The following is a 17,457-nucleotide window of genomic DNA, read 5'->3' on the forward strand; positions in this document are numbered from 1 at the left end:
GTGTTCATTTTCTTTATTCTACTTTCTGTTCTACAGACTTGATAATATTAATTGACCTATCTTCAAATTTGCAATACACTTTCATGCTTGTTCAAATTATACTTTTTTCCTGTGGTGAATTTTCATTTTAGCCATTGTACTTTTAAACTGTTAGAGTTTCTGTTTTTTTAAATATACAATTTCTGTACCTTTATAGGTATTCTCTATTTGGTCAGACACTGTTTCCATACTTTCCTTCAGTTTTTTAGGCATGATTTCCTTTTGCTTTTGAAACTACTTAAAATGGCTGGCTTGAAGTTTTTTATTCTAGTAAGTTCATGTCTGTGGCTCTTCAGGGACAATTTCTATTGATCACTTGATTTAAAGAGCCACACTTTCTTATTTCTTTACATATATTGTAATTTTTTGTCAAAAATTGGCCACTTAAGGTAATATAATGTAGCATCTCTGGAAATCAGATTCTCTCCCTTCCTCAGAGTGTATTATTGTTGCTGCTTTTAGTTGTTTTTGTTTTTTTAGTAAATTTTCTGAACTAGTTTTATAACGTCTATATTCTTTATCATTTGTGGCTGGTGGAGTCTCTGTTTTGCTAAGTGGTCAGTTAATGATGGGACAGAAATTTCTTCAGATGCATGGAATCATTAAATCTCTAAGTCAGGGGATGCCTCGGTGGCTCAGCATTTGAGTGTCTGCCTTCAGCTCAGGGTGTGATCCCCAGGTCTGGGGATCGACTCTCACATGGAGCTCCCTACAGGAGACCTGCTTCTCTCTGCCTATGTCTCTGCCTCTCTCTCTCTCTCTCTCTCTCTCTGTGTGTGTGTGTGTGTGTGTGTGTGTGTCTTTCATGAATAAATAAAATCTTTAAAAAAAAATCTCTAAGTCAGGTCAAATACAGACATCCTTGCAAGTGGAATCTTCTGGGAACCACCAGACAGGTGGGACCAGACAGGTCAGTTAATGACAGTACCTTCAAGAATGAGGTTTTGAAAGAGCTCTAGTTCCATTTTGCTCCCTCTGGTGGCTCCCAGGCTGCAGTGGGAATGTGGGTTGTTACCTCTTAAAGCTACTGCAGAGCCCGAGAGTGAGTGATGGGAACAAGATAAGTTAAAGACCACAAAGTTCATTGTTTTTAGCAAGATTCAGCTGTTTTTAAATACATGGTTTTCAGTTGCTGTAAGCCTTTGGTTAGTTTCTGAAGTTCTGAAAAAGTCAATCCTGGCAATTTATGTCGAGTTTCTTATTGCTTCTAGAGAGACGAGAATCTCTGGAAATCTTTATTCCAACATTTATGCTGATTGCACTCATCGATGTTTTAAAAAATTAATCATTAAAACAGTTGTCGCAATTAGTTGTCAAAGAACATTGTGCTCCGGAGTATGAGTTTTTGGATTCACGTCCTGGCTTTGTCATTTATTAACCTGTGGCCCTTGGCAAGTTACTTCAGTTCTTTGGATATCATACTCTCTTGTGAACTGGGCATATTAATAGTACTTACTTAGTAGCTGGGCTATGCCTAAAATGAGTTAATATGTGGAGAGTTCTCCTAAGAATGCTTAGCACAGAATAAGGATTTTCTCTTAGCTATTACTTCTGTTGCTTTGAATTCTTGCTAAATTCCTGCACTGTTGATAGGCTAACTTCTAAAATGAAGTTGATAGAATTATTTACTGAAGTCACAGATGTAATGAGTGATTGATTTAACCAACTTTGCCAAATTGTTGCAAGGATTAGAGATAATATATATAAAATTTTCACCTTGTACTGAGTAGGTGCTCATTAAACAGGAACCACTCCTACAAATTATGGCTGTAGTACCTTATCCATGGTTGACTAATGGTAATAGCTCCTTGAATATTTAATTTTTTTATGAATATGTGTGTTTGGATTCACGTATGGCTTGTGGCCGGCATGAGAGTTTTGGTGAATCGTTTCTTCTGAGTTTTGGCAGAGCTAATGATGAAGAAGCAAGACTCTGCCAGGATGGGCCTCTAAGCATGATATAGCTACAAGGAACAGCAGGAATAGCTTGATATGGAGCCTTAGCACATCATGGAAATTATTATTGGTTCCAAAGGCCTTCGGAGGAGAAGGAGGTGAGTGTAAAGTCTTTCAAAGCACAGTGAATGGGCTGAAAGCAGAGAATCAGAAGTGGCTAAAAATGGAACAGGTGGCCTACATAAATACCAGCTGTACATTATGGCCAATTTTATTGCCAGTTTATAATGTTGTCCATGGTTATTTTACAGCAGTTTTCTTTATTTCTGACATTGCTGTAAATCTTGCCATAAAATGGCTCTAATGCAGCAGAAAGGCTATGAAATGAAATGGGAAACTTCAAGGATCAGTCGATTGTAGTGGAATGAAAAGGAGGCTGACGGTGCCTAAGAGAGAAAATAAAGGGAAGCCACGGGGTGGAAATGAGGGGACAGGATGTCTCCTTATGCATTATAATTTGTCCTTTCACATTCATTGGATTGTGAGCAAGAACAGATAGCATTTTTAGGATGCATCCACCAGGTGGCGGCATTGAAAACATTTCTTAAAAGGGGCCCTTCCAATATGGAGGAGAATTTAGCAAACTTGTTTTTAAAGGAGAAAAAAATACTTGCTCGTTGATGGATGGAGAGTTACATGTGTGCTTATTATATTATCATGCGTGTGTGTGTGTTGTAGTTTTAAACAGTAAAAGACCCCTTTCTCCAGAAATACAACTCAACTTGGCTAGATTTGGCAGGGCAAGTTTGAACTAAACATCTCAGATTGAGGAACCCATTTGTATACCTTCTGATTGATGTGAATATGCCTTACATTTTCTTCTCTTAGCCTAGGGCTATAAGCCTATATTTCCATTTTTCTTTTCTTATCCTCTTTATTAAGAGGTGAGGGAGACTATCAAGTGGCCCATCCTACCCCTCCCTGCAGCTGATGGCTGGCCCTGTCCCCACCTGCTTGCCAGGCTTGAAACCCCTAGGAGCTCTCGCAGGAGAGGTGCCTACAATTCTTAAACTTATGTACCAAGACACATCACAGAATTGGTATCTGGGAAAGTTTGGTCTCTAGCCTTATTCTGCCTCTTTCTGGCTCACTAATTTCAGGTGTTATCATAAGCTTAAAGATAATAATGCGTGCAAAATGCTTAGCACACAGTCTGGCACATATGAGGTGCTCGGGGTATATAAGAAAAGGGATTTTTTTTTTAATTTACATGTATTTCACTTATGTGTTTTCAGCAGAAGCTGCAGAAGCCACAAAGCAACATCTTGTCTAGCTCTGCTTTTTTTTTTTCTTCCTTACTTATTTTTCTAAGACTCAAGAAAGATGAGATAGATGAACCAGGAACTGAGATTTACTGCTAATCTTTGGACATGGGGCCAGGGGTAGTCTTTGCCTATCTGCCTTAGACAGGCTGCTGCTTTTGACACGGAGTTGTTTTTGTTTGTTTGTTTGTTTGTTTGTTTACAGCGAGGCTAAAAGCCTGCGTGTGGAAGAAGTTAGCCAAGATTGGAGGCAGGCCCAATTCTGCTACTACCTGCAGATACAGGCCCTGTGAGGTTCTAAAGAGCCCCAGTGAGTCAAAGATGCCCAGGGCAGTTCTAATTTCTGCTGTCCATTTATCTATAATCACTTCCATAGGAGACACGGATGGGGTGTAAAGAGGAGAGATGAGGTTAATCAGAAGTGAGACCTTTGGGGACACCTGGTGGCTCAGCAGGTTAAGCATGTGCCTTCAGCTCAGGTCACAATCTCCGTGTCCTGGGATCCAGCCCCATGTGGTGCTCCCTGCTCAGCGGGGAGTCTACTTTTCCCTCTCCCTCTGCCCCTCCCCACGCGTGCTCTCTCTCTCTTTCATGCTTACTCTGCACTCTCTCTCTCAAATACATAAATAAAATCTTAAAAAAAAAAAAGAACTGAGCCCTTGATGGTTGTTTTCCTGGAAAGCTGGAATGGGTGGACAGACTTCTCTGAGTTGCTTCTCCCTGCTGTCAGGCACGATGTCCTGCAGGGAGCTGCTCACTGAGCCAAAGCTCCCCCCACCCCTGCCAGGCACTGCACTGACTCTGTGTGCTCTGATGTAGGTGTGAATCAGAACGGACTGATGGGTACTGTTAGGAAGCATTCAAGCAGCAAGCCCCTTGCCTAGCCTGCCCCTGGAGCAGCTTTCAGGGGGCCAGCAGGACAGAAGCGAATGGTCTGAGAGCCTGAGGGAGTGTGATGGAGGCTCAGCCATAAGGATGGGATAACACCATGTCCTTGATGCCTCAAGTGGTCCATTTGCAGTTGCAAATTCCATAAATACTCCAAGTGGTCAGGGCTCATGGCCCCCTGTGTACAATTACTCCGCAGGACTAAGGCTTGTTCAGGCAACCTGACAACCTTGTGCTTGTCAGGTAAACTCCTCTGTAGGGCCTCTGGCTTGATCACATCCTTCGTTTGGCCTCTGTAACCATTTACTGACAGCATGACACATTCACTGCTCTTATAATTCCTGTCTCACTTTCTCCTCCTAATTCCAGGGGGGGGGGGGGAGATATTCTATTTCCTTTGAGTCTTTTCTCAAATTGGGGTTCCCAGACCATCCTTGGCTGTTCTTAAGGACTGTGAGTTCTGGACCCCTCTCAGGGCCAGGCTGCAAAGCTGCAGATGAGGAGAGGGCCATCTGTAGATTTCCCAAGGCCTTTGGGATGGACACTTTTGGCTTGCTGTGTGGGTGGTCTTCTGTCTGTGACTTGCCCCACATGAGGCAAGAAAACTGAGAGCCGGTGTCTCCTGGGCCCACTGTGTCTGCCCTCATGAAAGCAATAGAAACGGTCAGTTTAGGCCCACCCCACACATATTGGCATGATCATGCCTCCTAGGATTGACTGCATGGTGGCCACCCCTCTGCGGGTGGCCAGTCCCTTCCACCGCCCTGTGAGTGATGTCCACTCTGGGGCCCCTAGGCCATTCAGCAAACTGAAGCTTCTTGCCTTCAGGTAAGGTGGGGCAGATCTCTGTTTTCAGGGGTCTGAATCTTATGCAAATTGGGGAACCCTCTTTGGGAATAAGAATATAAAATACGAATTAATAAAATTCTGAATGAAAGAAGATATACAGAGCAGAAAATAAATCACAAGCTATAAAAGTTGGCAAATACCACAAACATCACAAAAATAACACAATTTGTAATTAGCTGCCTGGAATACTTAGTAATTTTTTCCCTACATCTTTTGGCAGCATCCTGTCTTTATGGAAATTTTGTGATATTTTTAATAGGATAACAAGATAATCCAGCCTTTACTCTGGAGTGGTTAACCTTTTTTTTTTTTTTTTTTTGGTATAATTGACAGTTTGAGAAGTTTCTTTTAGCTTCCTAACCTACTACTTTGGGGAACATAGATAAAAATCACTGGTGATATCACATAAATGTTAAAGATTGCTGTCAAATTTGGGGATTTCTCTAGCAAGTTTCTTTCATATATCACACATGAGCTGTGAGATTTGGAAGAGTATTCCACAGATTATCTTCTGGCTCTGTAAGTTTTTTTTCTCTACCACTGATCACATGTTTTGGGTGTTGGGCACAGTAGCAAATGGGACATATTAGGTCCTCTGGCCCTGCAGGTAGGCATCACACTGGGTGAGTCCAAATGCTGAGTGGTAGAAGTATCCCTGAAAGCCAGTCCTACACTCATCATTAAACAACTGCAAGGAAGAGACTCAAATCACTTGCATATATTCCACTAAAGCCTACTAATAGAGTGTATCCCTGACTCAACTTCTTGTAGTCGGTCCCTGAAAGTACTCATGGCCACTCTCCTGTCACCTAACACGATGAGAAACATGATAAAGGGAATGTCAGTAGAAACACCCCAGCTTTAGCTGGATTTGAAGCTAGGATGTCTACTTTTGAAACTCTGACCAAAACATATGACCATGTACAGACCCTGCGAGAGCCTTTGCCAGGGCCTTGAAGGGGCACATGCAAAGGAGATGCCCAGAAGCTTCAGATGCATCAGCCTCTGGTAGCTCCACCTCTGGGCTCAGGCAGGAGCAGATGCTGCTTTTCATTGAGTTTAGAGGGAAGAAAGACCATCAAATCCTTTAGGCTACTCTCTGTCTTAGTTTCTAGTAATTGTACAGTTCATATGAGGAAAAAGAAGTTAAATCATATTCTAGCATCCTCCTCTTGGCAGGCCCCGGAATTTCATTTAATCAATATTTGTTAATTGATTGGACTGGATGAACAATTTGAAAGCAAAAGGGAAGAGATCTGTTTAGATCTGGAGGGGCCCTTGGCCATCGTTGATCACTCAGTTCACAGATATAAAAACCAAGGTCCTGGGAAGCCCGGGTGGCTCAGCGGTTTGGTGGCACCTTCGATCCAGGGTGTGATTCTGGAGACCTTGGATCGAGTCCCATGTCGGGCTCCCTGCATGGAGCCTGCTTCTCCCTCTGCCTCTGTCTCTGCCTCTCTCTCTCTCTCTCACTCTGTCTCTCTCTCATGAGTAAATAAATAAAATCTTAACAAACAAACAAACAAAAACAAAAAAACAAGGTCCAGAGTAGAGGAATGACCAGCTGAAGGTGACAGTGAATCTCAGCGAATCTTGGCCTACAGCCAAGACACTTCTATCTTGTATACTCTGCCTTTGCACAAAACCATGGCAATTAAAACCACATTACAAGTCACCATGAATTAAGGCACAGAACGAGGAGAGGTTCAGATGTCTAGAAGCACCAGGGACTTTGAGCTAACATATGTTGAAGGTTTATTGTAAAGTATTGTGAATGCTTTATAAACCCCTATCCCAATTAATTATCATTGCTGTACAATGCCCAGCTGAACCACAATACTGTACTGGAAGGGTGACTGTTGGCCATGTTATCACCTCCAGATGAGAAGCTAATGGTCTGTTCTGCTCAAGCTAGGCTGAGGGTAGTAGGGTGAGCCTGCATAAGGGCTCTGGATCAGAATCCTGGCCTGACAGACAGTACAGTCATAAGGCACCACAGCCAGGAGTGGGGAAGGGAGTCTGATTCTCTCTAGTGTTCTGAAGGGGGATCCAAGACCAGAATCTGGAGTGAGTCCACCCTGAAGGGAAAGGTTCAGGTCTGAATAGGAAGCTCAAGTTCATGTCCATAAAATCCTATCCAGGCAGAGGCCCTCCCCCCAGGCGGGATTGTTCAGAGTGGAGGCTAGTGGGAAGTGTTTCATGGACAGGATCATCCATGACATGGGAGAAAAGATAGCTGCCAGCAATGAGACTGGCATAATGATGGGAGAGGCCCGACAAAGGGTCAATAGTGGAGGTGGCGCCAAGAGGGAGGACGTAGGCTCAGAGGCTGACCTTGGCCTCTCCAAGCCTCTACTTCCTTGGATATCAAATGAAAAAAAGTAATGGGGAGACAGAGCTTATAGGATGGTCCTGGGGATTAAATGAAATATTTTCCATAAACCAGATGGCATATAAAAATGACAATAGAAGGTAATTCTAATCAGAGCCAGGGGCTGCTTTAACTGATTGGGAAGCTTTGTATTATGTATTTCCTACTATTTGTGTCATTATATTATGAAATTGGTGTTTATGATTGTGGGCTAGGGTGGGATAGCCTGGGACTGTTAGTCCTGCCTGCCTATTAACATCCTCCACATCCTAACATCCTCCACATCCAGGGGCCCAGGCCCTGTAGGTGTGTACAGCCCATTCCGCCAGGAGACTTGTGGATCTTGTAGCCAAGGGGCTGGGCCAGTGGGTTCAGGAGATTCCTATAGCCCTGTACTTCTAGAGATGACAGCCAGGGAAAAGAGGAAGGCAGCCTGCATTGACTGAGTGCTTGCTGTGTGCCAGGCACTGACTCTGTTGGGGCTTCAGATGTTATCTTGTTTAGCAGAGCTATGCAGTGGCTCTTGCCTTCCCCTATCTGTGGTTTCACTTTCTACAGTTTCTGTTATCTGTGGTCAGCCTCAGGCAGAAAACAGATGATCCTCCTTCTGATGTATCATCAGTAGGTCGGTAGTAGCCTAATGCTACATCACATGCCTCCATCATTCCCCTCATTTCATCTCATTAGGTAGGCATTTTAGCATCTCACATCATCACAAGAAGAGTGAGTAAAGTACAGTAAGATACTTTGAGAGAGAGAGAGACATTCTCATATATTTTATTATAATATATTGTTATAACCATTCTATTTTATTTTTTTAAGGATTTTATTTATTTATTCATGACAGACAGAGGGAGAGAGGCAGAGACAGGCAGAGGGAGAAGCAGGCTCCATGCAGGGAGCCTGACGTGGGACTCGATCGCAGGTCTCCAGGATCACACCCGGGGCTGAAGGTGGTGCTAAACTGCTAGGCCACCGGGGCTGCCCTCATTCTATTTTATTATTAGTTACTGTTGTTAATCTCTTACTGTGCCTAATTTAGAAATTAAACTTTATCATACATATGCACATATAGGGAAAAACATGGTATATGTAGGGTTGGGTACAATCCACTGGGGTCTTAGAGCGTATCACCTGTGGATAAAGGGAAGCTATTGTAATTAGGTATTCTTATCTCCAATAGAATACTCACTAGGTATTGAATCCCCAGTACAAACAAGAAAATGGACAGTAAGAGAAATAATTTTTAAATCCCCAGCCTATACCTTCCATATAGCAGGTATAGAAAAAGCTGTGGATTCCATTTCATGCTCAGTTTTCCCAAAAGAATCATTGACTCCACTAGGAAAGTAAATTACAAGGTAACCTACCTTGTCGAGTTCCCCAAAAAGCCAATTGGGATTTTGCCTGGAAGTGAGATGAATCTATAGACTTCTTTGAATAGAACTGACATTTTTATGATATTGAAACTTCTTATTCTTGAATATGGATTATTCAGTAATTCTGGTGTTCATTGGATGACAGTAATTTAAGAAGGAAGAAAAGATAAATTCAGACTCATAGGATGTCAGTATAACATACACCCTGAGAAAGCATTAGTGTTTAGCATACATAAAATACTACTATAAATCCATAAAAACAATCCAAAAGAAAAAAATGCATATAAACAGCTATCTTAAATAGGCGAAGACATGAATAATCAACAAATCTATAAGGATAAGTTTAATCTTATGGGTGGTCAAGAAAATGAAAATTAAGGCCACCATGGGATAATTCTTTATGCCCACTCATTTATAAAAACTAAGAAATTCGATAAGATCAAATATTTCAAATATGAAGGACAGGAACACATATACTTGGCATGAGTGTAAATTTATATACATACCAGAGAAATATTAACTTATAAACTTGAGATTAGTAAGTTAATACTGTGACCCATCAAATTGTCTGTATACCTTGTTAAACTTCTGTCTTGGAGTACTAAAAAATCATATACAAGAATGTTTTTAGTAGTTTTTGTGGTAGCCAAAACAAGAGCAAACTGAATGTCCATCCACAGAAAAATACATAAATAAAAGTATCATCACTCTGTGGAACATTATATAGCTCTGAAAATGAACTACCTAATGCTGTCCACCAACGTGTAATGATTAATGAAAATGAATTCCTCAGAACTTCGGTCAGTAACATAAGATGACACCACTTTTATCAAGCTAAGAACCAAGCAAAGCTAATGAGCATACTATTTAGCAATACTACACACCTGGTAAAATTATTATTATTATTTTTTAAAAAGCAAGAGCAGAATAAACACAAACTTAGGGAATAGTGGCTCCCCCTGGGGCAGAGGCAGGGCAGTGGGGTTGGAGGACATGCGAGGATTCCACCTGAAACTGGAATAAGGGGTATTGGTTTCACGAATCTGTTTCATCTACTTTGAAACTGATACACATTGTATCTGTGAATATGCCATCAATTACTCCATACTCTCAACAGCCATGTCCTCCACGTACCTTGCTCCTGACACACAATGGCACTTTTGATAAATAATCATCAAATCAGAAAAAAAAAAGTTAAATACGGAGAACAGCTTTTGGAAGAGGGAATCCTGTGTGTCGGCCTCTTTCCCTCATCTGACTGCACACATGCAATGGTGTTATTACAGGTGGCCAACAGCAGCTTGCAAGGGTGAGAAGGGGGTCTTTCCCTCCCCCCACTCAGATGTGGATTTGCCCTGATCCTACTTCTAGTCCTCATCTTTACACAGCTGTGACTGTTCCCCTGAGCCCAGGGCGTCTTTGCTTTTCCAGAATGATCTCTAAGGCCTTGCTGGAGTTGGAGGGTGGTAGTCACTGGATAGGTTGGGTGGTATCCTGGGATCCACAGCCTTCCATTCCAGGCTCAGAGAGGAGAACCAAGGTGCTTCTGCCTCCCCATCCCCTAATGTGGATGCCTGCCCTTGTGTCCAAGGTCCCTGGCCTTTGCTGGACCAGCTTGCCCTGCTCCATCCAACCTTCCAGCTCCCAAGAAAGGACAATAGCCTTCTCCACTGCTGCTCCCTCTTCTCTTTGTCTGTGTCATTTTACCTCCCTAAAAATGCCTTCTCTGCCATTTCAGTGACATTTGAGGAAGTCAGTCTTCTGGGTTCATTTCACCAATCCCACAAACTTAGAGTAACTTTGTTTTTATTGGAATTTGATTTCTGTTTTATAGGTGGAATAAAGGAAAGGAATTCTGGCTACCTAAATCATCTGAGAGCTTGAGTTCTGTTCTGTTAGGGAGGCTTAGAAGAGTACCAACCAAAGGCCCTTTGGTGCCTTACTGTTTCACTGGGGCAGGCCCAGCTCCTCCCTGTGCCATTCCTGGAAGATGGCTGGATTCTGGGGAAGCATTCCTGAAATGCCCATGACATCATTTTTTTTTTTTTAAGCATTAGCAAGAGCTTCTTCTTCCCCTTCTCCTTCTCCTCCTTCTTTTAAAGCTTTAAACTCTAAGATGTTAGTAATCAGTGTTACATTCACTTTTCAGTTTCACAGACATGAGGCAGATATAACATGCTTATCAAAGGGATTCCTTTTTGTACTTTATGTACCAATTTTTCTCTTTCAGGGTAGAATGGATTCATTGAGTCTGTCTTAAAAGATTAAATTATTTTATTCCTTTACATTACAAGGGGTGACACCTGGCTCCTCATGACAATGGCACCCAGCCAAGCAGAACCTTCGGCTTGTGACTGCCACGTCCTCAGGTGCCATGCATGCGACTGAACCTTTTAGGGCTCTAAATAAATGCAGAGCTTGAGTTAATTTAGAAAATATCATGCATAACCTGCCCATTATTTTCCTAACCCCAAACAGGCAAGAAGGATGCAAGCCATGAGCATGTTATTTCAACTGTCAGAGTAATGAAACCAGTAACCAAGAGGTACTAGTAATTCACAGTTCCTGAAAACAAAGCAACTTAGCAGGCCTCTGAATAGGTGTAGGTTTTTTTTTTTTTTTTTGAGCTCATATTTTAAAACTGAGCATCATTTAAATGAATTGTTTCAAGTGATTGTTTTTGTAATACATTATGAATGTACTGGAAAGTTAGAATCAAAATGCCCATTGAGAGCGTAATTGTCAACACAATGGACAAGATTATAAAAAGTGTACCTGTCATATCCTTTTTTAAAGTTCTACATCTACACTAATGCTATTTTCCCAGTGACTGACTTTAATCAAATTCCCCCATCTCCTTCTGACCTCAGTGTAACTGTCTTCATAACCCAGTTGAAAAGAGGAACATCTAATTAAGATCACATTCATACTTGAGATCTCTCTGCCTGGTGGGGAAAGATAATATTGTCACTCAGTGTTTGGGATGGGTAATATTAAATGCTTTTCCCCAAAGGCAATGCAGTTGAATCAGGAGCCCTTATGGATTTATAGAGACTTTAGCATCTTTGGAAAGGAGGCAGCCAGGCATGTTACCAGGGAGTCAGTGTCAGAGTTATCTGAGTTTTTCATGACCAGCTCTGCTCTGTTCAGAAAGCAGAGTTTATTTAGATAGTCAGCCTTGCTACCCACAGTGAACTTGAGATATTATGTTTATCCAGGAGAAATTTACATAGATTCAAATTCAATCTGTTTTGGTGTTCAGTTCTGTGTATTTTGACAAAAGTATATAATTGTGTAACAATCACCACCTCAGGCTCTGAAGTCCCTCTTTCCCCCTAGTAGTCAATCCTTCTCTGTTCTCCCCAGCTCCTGGTAACCACTGACTTTTTTCTGTCTCTATGGTTTTGACTTCTCCAGAAAGCCATATAAATGGTGTCATGTAGTATGTAGCCTTTTGTATCTGCTTTTACTTAGCATGATGCCATTGAGATTCATCCATGTTGTTTGAGAGCAATTTCTCTTTCTTTCTTTCTTTCTTTCTTTCTTTCTTTCTTTCTTTCTTTCTTTCTTTCTTTTTCTTCTTCCTTCCTTCCTTCCTTTCTTCCTTCCTTCCTTCCTTCCTTCCTTCCTTCCTTCCTTCCTTCCTTCCTTCCTTCTTTCTTTCTTTCTTTCTTTCTTTCTTTCTTTCTTTCTTTCTTCATTATTTCTTTTTTGGTAATATTTTATTGTATGAATATACCACAATTGGTTTATCCATTCACCATTTGAGGGACATTTGGGTCATCTCTAGTTTTGTCAATTCTGAATCAAGCTTCTGTGAACATTAGCATACAGGTCTTTGTATGGATGTCTGTTTTTATTTCTCTAGAGTAAGTTCTCGGGAGTGAGCTTGATAAAAGATACATGGTAGGTGTATGTTCACTTTTATAAGAAAACATGGAAACACGTTTTCCAAAGTAGCTGAACTGTTTTCATCCCTGTCAACATCAGGAGAGTTCCAGTTGCTCCATATACTCACCAGCTCTAGGTATTGTCATGAAAAAGTAATAGCTATTCTAGTATGTGTGTAGTGTTAGGTCACTGTGTTTTTTATCTGTACTTTCTTAATGGTTGTACAGATAAAATGGTGAGCATCCTTTTATGTGCTTATTTGCCAAATATATCTCTTCTTTGAAATGTCAGTTTTCATAGTATTTTTTATCATTTTAAAATTGTTCTTTTATTTTCCTATTATTGAGTTTTAAGAGGTCCTTAGATATTTTAGATGAGTCCTTTATCAAATATGTGTTTTTTCAGGTATTTCTCCTAGTCTGTGACTTGTCTTATCTATCTTAGGTTATTTTAATTTTATTGTTTACAACTAGTAATATGTGTGCATAGTTCAAAAGATTTGAGGGAATATGGAGTGAAAAATAAGTCCCCTTCCCATGAATCCTAGTGATCCAGGTCCTCTTTTGCGAAAAAATCACTATTATCAGGTTTTCTTGGAGAGAGAAAAGGGAAGAGAGTATTTTCTAGAAAATATTGTCTGAAATTACAAAAATGTGTACATAGAGTTTTCTTTTCTTCAGTACACAATAGTATGGGATCCACACTGTCCTGCGTCTTGTTCTTTCCTATAACAGTTTATCTTAGTGATCATACCATATCATCTCATGCAGAGATGTCTCATTCTTTGTAATGGTGAAAGGTTTTTCCAGTGCCTGGATATGCCATCATTTATGTAATTTGCTGCCTATAGGTTTCTAATCTTTTGCCATTATAAACAATGCAGCAATGAACACTTTAGTACAGTAATTGCTGTCATAGGAATTACTGAATTATGGGGCATCTGTATTTTTAATTTTGGAAGTTATTGTTTAATTTCCATCAGACATTTGAACCAATGTAAACTCCTACCAGCAGTCCATGAGAATGCCTGTTTCTGCACATCCTATCCAACCTGTTTATTTATTTATTTTTACTTCTGCCAACTTTATTGTAAAAGTATGTTCTGGTTTTTAATTACATTTCTCTTATTGTTAAAACCAACGATATCCATTGTGGTTCCTTGTATGTGAGCTATTTGCTGTTCTTATCCATCTTAGATTGGGTGTTTATTGATTTTCTTATTGATTTAGAGTTCTTTGCAGATTAAGGAAATTAGCACTTTGCTTTATGAGTTGAAAAAACTTATTACAAGTTGTTTTTTTTCTGGTGACTTCATTTATAGTGTTTTTTGTACTCTGCAGAAAATGTTCATTTTTAAAATTTCAGCTTAAGCATGTGAAAATGATGAATTAAAATAATCTCTCCAGATCACTGAGAGAAGTAGGGTGATCTCAGTGTGCTGTTCTGTCTCTGTGTACTGAGCCCATGTTGCAAGTAATGTGTTAACAATATAGTAGAGTGGGTAAACCCCTGTTCGTTGTGGGTGAATGTATAGTTTTCAGCACTTGAGGAGATTAAAGATCCTATCTAGAACAATCTGCTCTGAGCCCTGTGTTTCTCTGAATGGGAGAAAATTGGGTTGAGAGCACAAAGTAATCTGGCTGGTCCAAAAGGCTTGCAGTTCTATATGCGTTTGGAGTGTTTGGTGCATGGAAGCATCATCCATTGCATGTGCTTTTGTTGAAAAAGTATGATAGCTTTTGCCTTGGTCTGAGTGAAGCAATAGGTGCGCAGTAAGTCACTCTAGGAGAGGCACAAGCCGGCAAGGCCTGCCCTCACAGAGCTGTTGAAGGTGGGGAGTGTGGACTGTAGCCCAAGCCAGAGTTACAGGCACCAGCAGGGAAAGATGTCCTTGACCAGCAGGTATGAGAAGAGGCCTCCTGTTGGGAGCACAGTGGGCTCTGGCACCATGGAGAGGATTTGGTGAGGCAAAAGAGGCAAGTGGGCCTCTTTCAAAGAATGGAGAACTTTAGTAAATAGATGTGGCCATCCTTCTTAGAGTCAGTTTATGGAAGATAAGCCTCACTTTCTTGGGGTTTGCTGAAGGCTTTTCTCATCAAATCCCATTACCCCGATTTTTTGTGTTCTTAGAGATTTTGTTCTAAATGGGATACAGACTCTGAAGAAGTTTTCCAAATGCTCTGAGCCCAATCAGCATGGCTTGTAATCAGCGTGTGCCTTGGCAGCTGATGGGGTGGGTCATGTACCCCTGACCCATGCAAAGAGTCAGTCACATTGTCCTGGGTGCTGTTTCCATGATAGCTTTAACTTAGCACTGAATACAGTAAAGGCATGGCTCCTCAAGCTTTGTGAAACAGAAGGTCAGATTTTCTAGAATGGGTCTATGGCCCATAGAGAGGCTTTACCCAAGTTCCTTGGAATTAAATTACAATGTATACCCAAATGTAAGGAGAAGGTGTCCCCTCTCCCCCCTCAAACCATCCCACAGAAAGGAGGGAGTTATCCTCTATTCAAATCCTTTCAAATTATCTTCTATTACCAGGCAGCCTCTTTTTTTTTTTTAAAGATTTTATTTATTTATTCATGACACACAGAGAGAGAGAGAGAGAGAGAGAGAGAGAGAGAGAGGCAGAGACATAGGCAGAGGGAGAAGCAGGCTCCATGCAGGGAGCCTGATATGGGACTCGATCCTGGGTCTCCAGGATCATGCCCTGGGCGGAAGGTGACACTAAACTGCTGAGCCACCTGGGCTGGGCTGCCCACCAGGCAGCCTCTTAATGACTTTGAACACTAAGTATTGGGTAGGAAAGACACATTAGCTTTCATTGATCTCCATCAGCTCTAGTTGGGATACTTGTAGAGCTCACCAGAAAGAACTAGTGAGAGGGGGCAGGAAGCAGAGAGAATATAAATACAGGAATAGTAATTATCCTTAGGGAAAAGGTTTCACTTTTTCAAGTGCCATTAATTGTAAACTAGCTTTTGAAAGATCCTTTAAAAAGAAACATTTTGTCAGATCACTCCAGGATTGCTAGGGGAAATCAGTGCCCTATGTCGTGTCATTGGGTACTTGTACCTTGGGATAAAAATCAGAGTGATTGTATTGTTTATGGATTAGAAGAGGTCATATCTTTGACAACTTGGATCAAAGGGAGATTGACATCTCTGGAAAATGGCACGGAGATGACTCAACAACAGGTTCCAGGGATGTAGAGAAATGGATGATGAAGCAAGTGGGGAGTTGGGATAAAATTGCATTATGACATATTTAGAGAGCAAAAAATAGCAATCTTTGAAAAATAATGTTACTTTGTGATATGTAAGATTTAAATTAGCTATGTACAACTAAATTGTAATCCAAAATATTACAAATTTATTTGCATGAGTTAATAATGTTATTATATTAAAATCTTCACATTAGGAAAATCAGTGTGGTCTCCTTATATTCAGAAATTTACAGTAAAATTTACAGTAAAAAGGAGATGGAGCACTTTTTTCTCTTGTAGCACCTACAGGGTCTATAGAGGGTAGTAGAATCAGATAAAAACCCAATTGTATTCATTATCTACAATCAGTGAAATGGAGCAAGGGTGCCTAATTCGGGGAGAGAAGATTTGATGTCACTGCCCAGAACATTGGATGCTCAGTATACGCTAGATATAGAAAATCATTACCCTCTGTCCCTCATGTTGACTTAGCTAAAGTTATATTCAGTATATCTTTTTATGATTATGGAAGCAACTCTGTTGATTCTCATTGTTTGCGAATTCACCTACTTGCTGAAATTTATTCGTAACCCCACATAAATATGCTCAGCATAGTCATGGGCACTAGAAACATTTCAGAAGCCAGATTGCACACATTCCCAGCTGAGGTTGAACCCAGCGAAGTCCTGCCTTCTCATTTCAGTGCTCATACGATAAACAAGTTCCTTTTGAAGTCTATTTGGTCACATTTTTTCCCGCATTTTTGTCCTTTTTTTATTTTGCTTTTTGAAATGGCGCCCAATGTAGTGCTCAAGGGCTGTCTCGTGTTCCTACGGGCAAGAAGTCTGTGATGTGCCTTACGGAGAAAATGTGTGTGTCAGATAAGCCTCATTTGGGCATGACCTACAGTTAGTGGCAGTTGCGTTTAATGTTTGTGAATCACCTTATATTAAATAAAGTGTCCCTGTATGGAAACACACACATACAACAAGGCTGTGTATTGATTGGTTGATGGAAATCTCCGTAGCATCTTGTAGGTATCAAACCTTTATTTTCCCTGGAACAGGGTTCAGCAGCTGCTAACTCAGAGTCCATGGCTGCTTTATAGAACATAACCACTGTGGATCATGAGACTTGACTGGATAGGTGGAACATTCTGTTCAGTGGCTTGCATCTTACTTATCAATATATCATAAACCTTTTCTTGGGACATTTCATAATCTTAAGATTATCCTCTAACACTCAGTTCACAGGCAATTTGCCATCGTAAAACTGGGGCAAGTGATTTAAAAATGTTACTCCAGGCCAAAGCGGTGAGGAAACTAATGAGAGAAACTTGCAGGTGCCTGTGCATGAGGTCAGGTATCTAGGTCTCTCAAAATGTGAAATGAAGGGAGCCAAATGAAGTGTTTGCCTTTCATCCAGACATTTGACAGGATGAAGATATTAACCGTCTATGAGGCCATGTTTATTTGATCGCTCAAACAGCACCTTTCAATAACTTCTTCATAATAAGAAGGAAGGGAAGGAAAACACTTTGGGAAAGACAAAATCTACCTGTGCAAGCCTTTCCTAACGGGGTATTCTGCAGAAAACAAGTGCCACAAAGCATTGGT

The sequence above is a fragment of the Canis lupus genome, chromosome 2 (assembly GCF_048164855.1).
Source record: "Canis lupus baileyi chromosome 2, mCanLup2.hap1, whole genome shotgun sequence".
Lineage (NCBI taxonomy): Eukaryota > Metazoa > Chordata > Mammalia > Carnivora > Canidae > Canis > Canis lupus.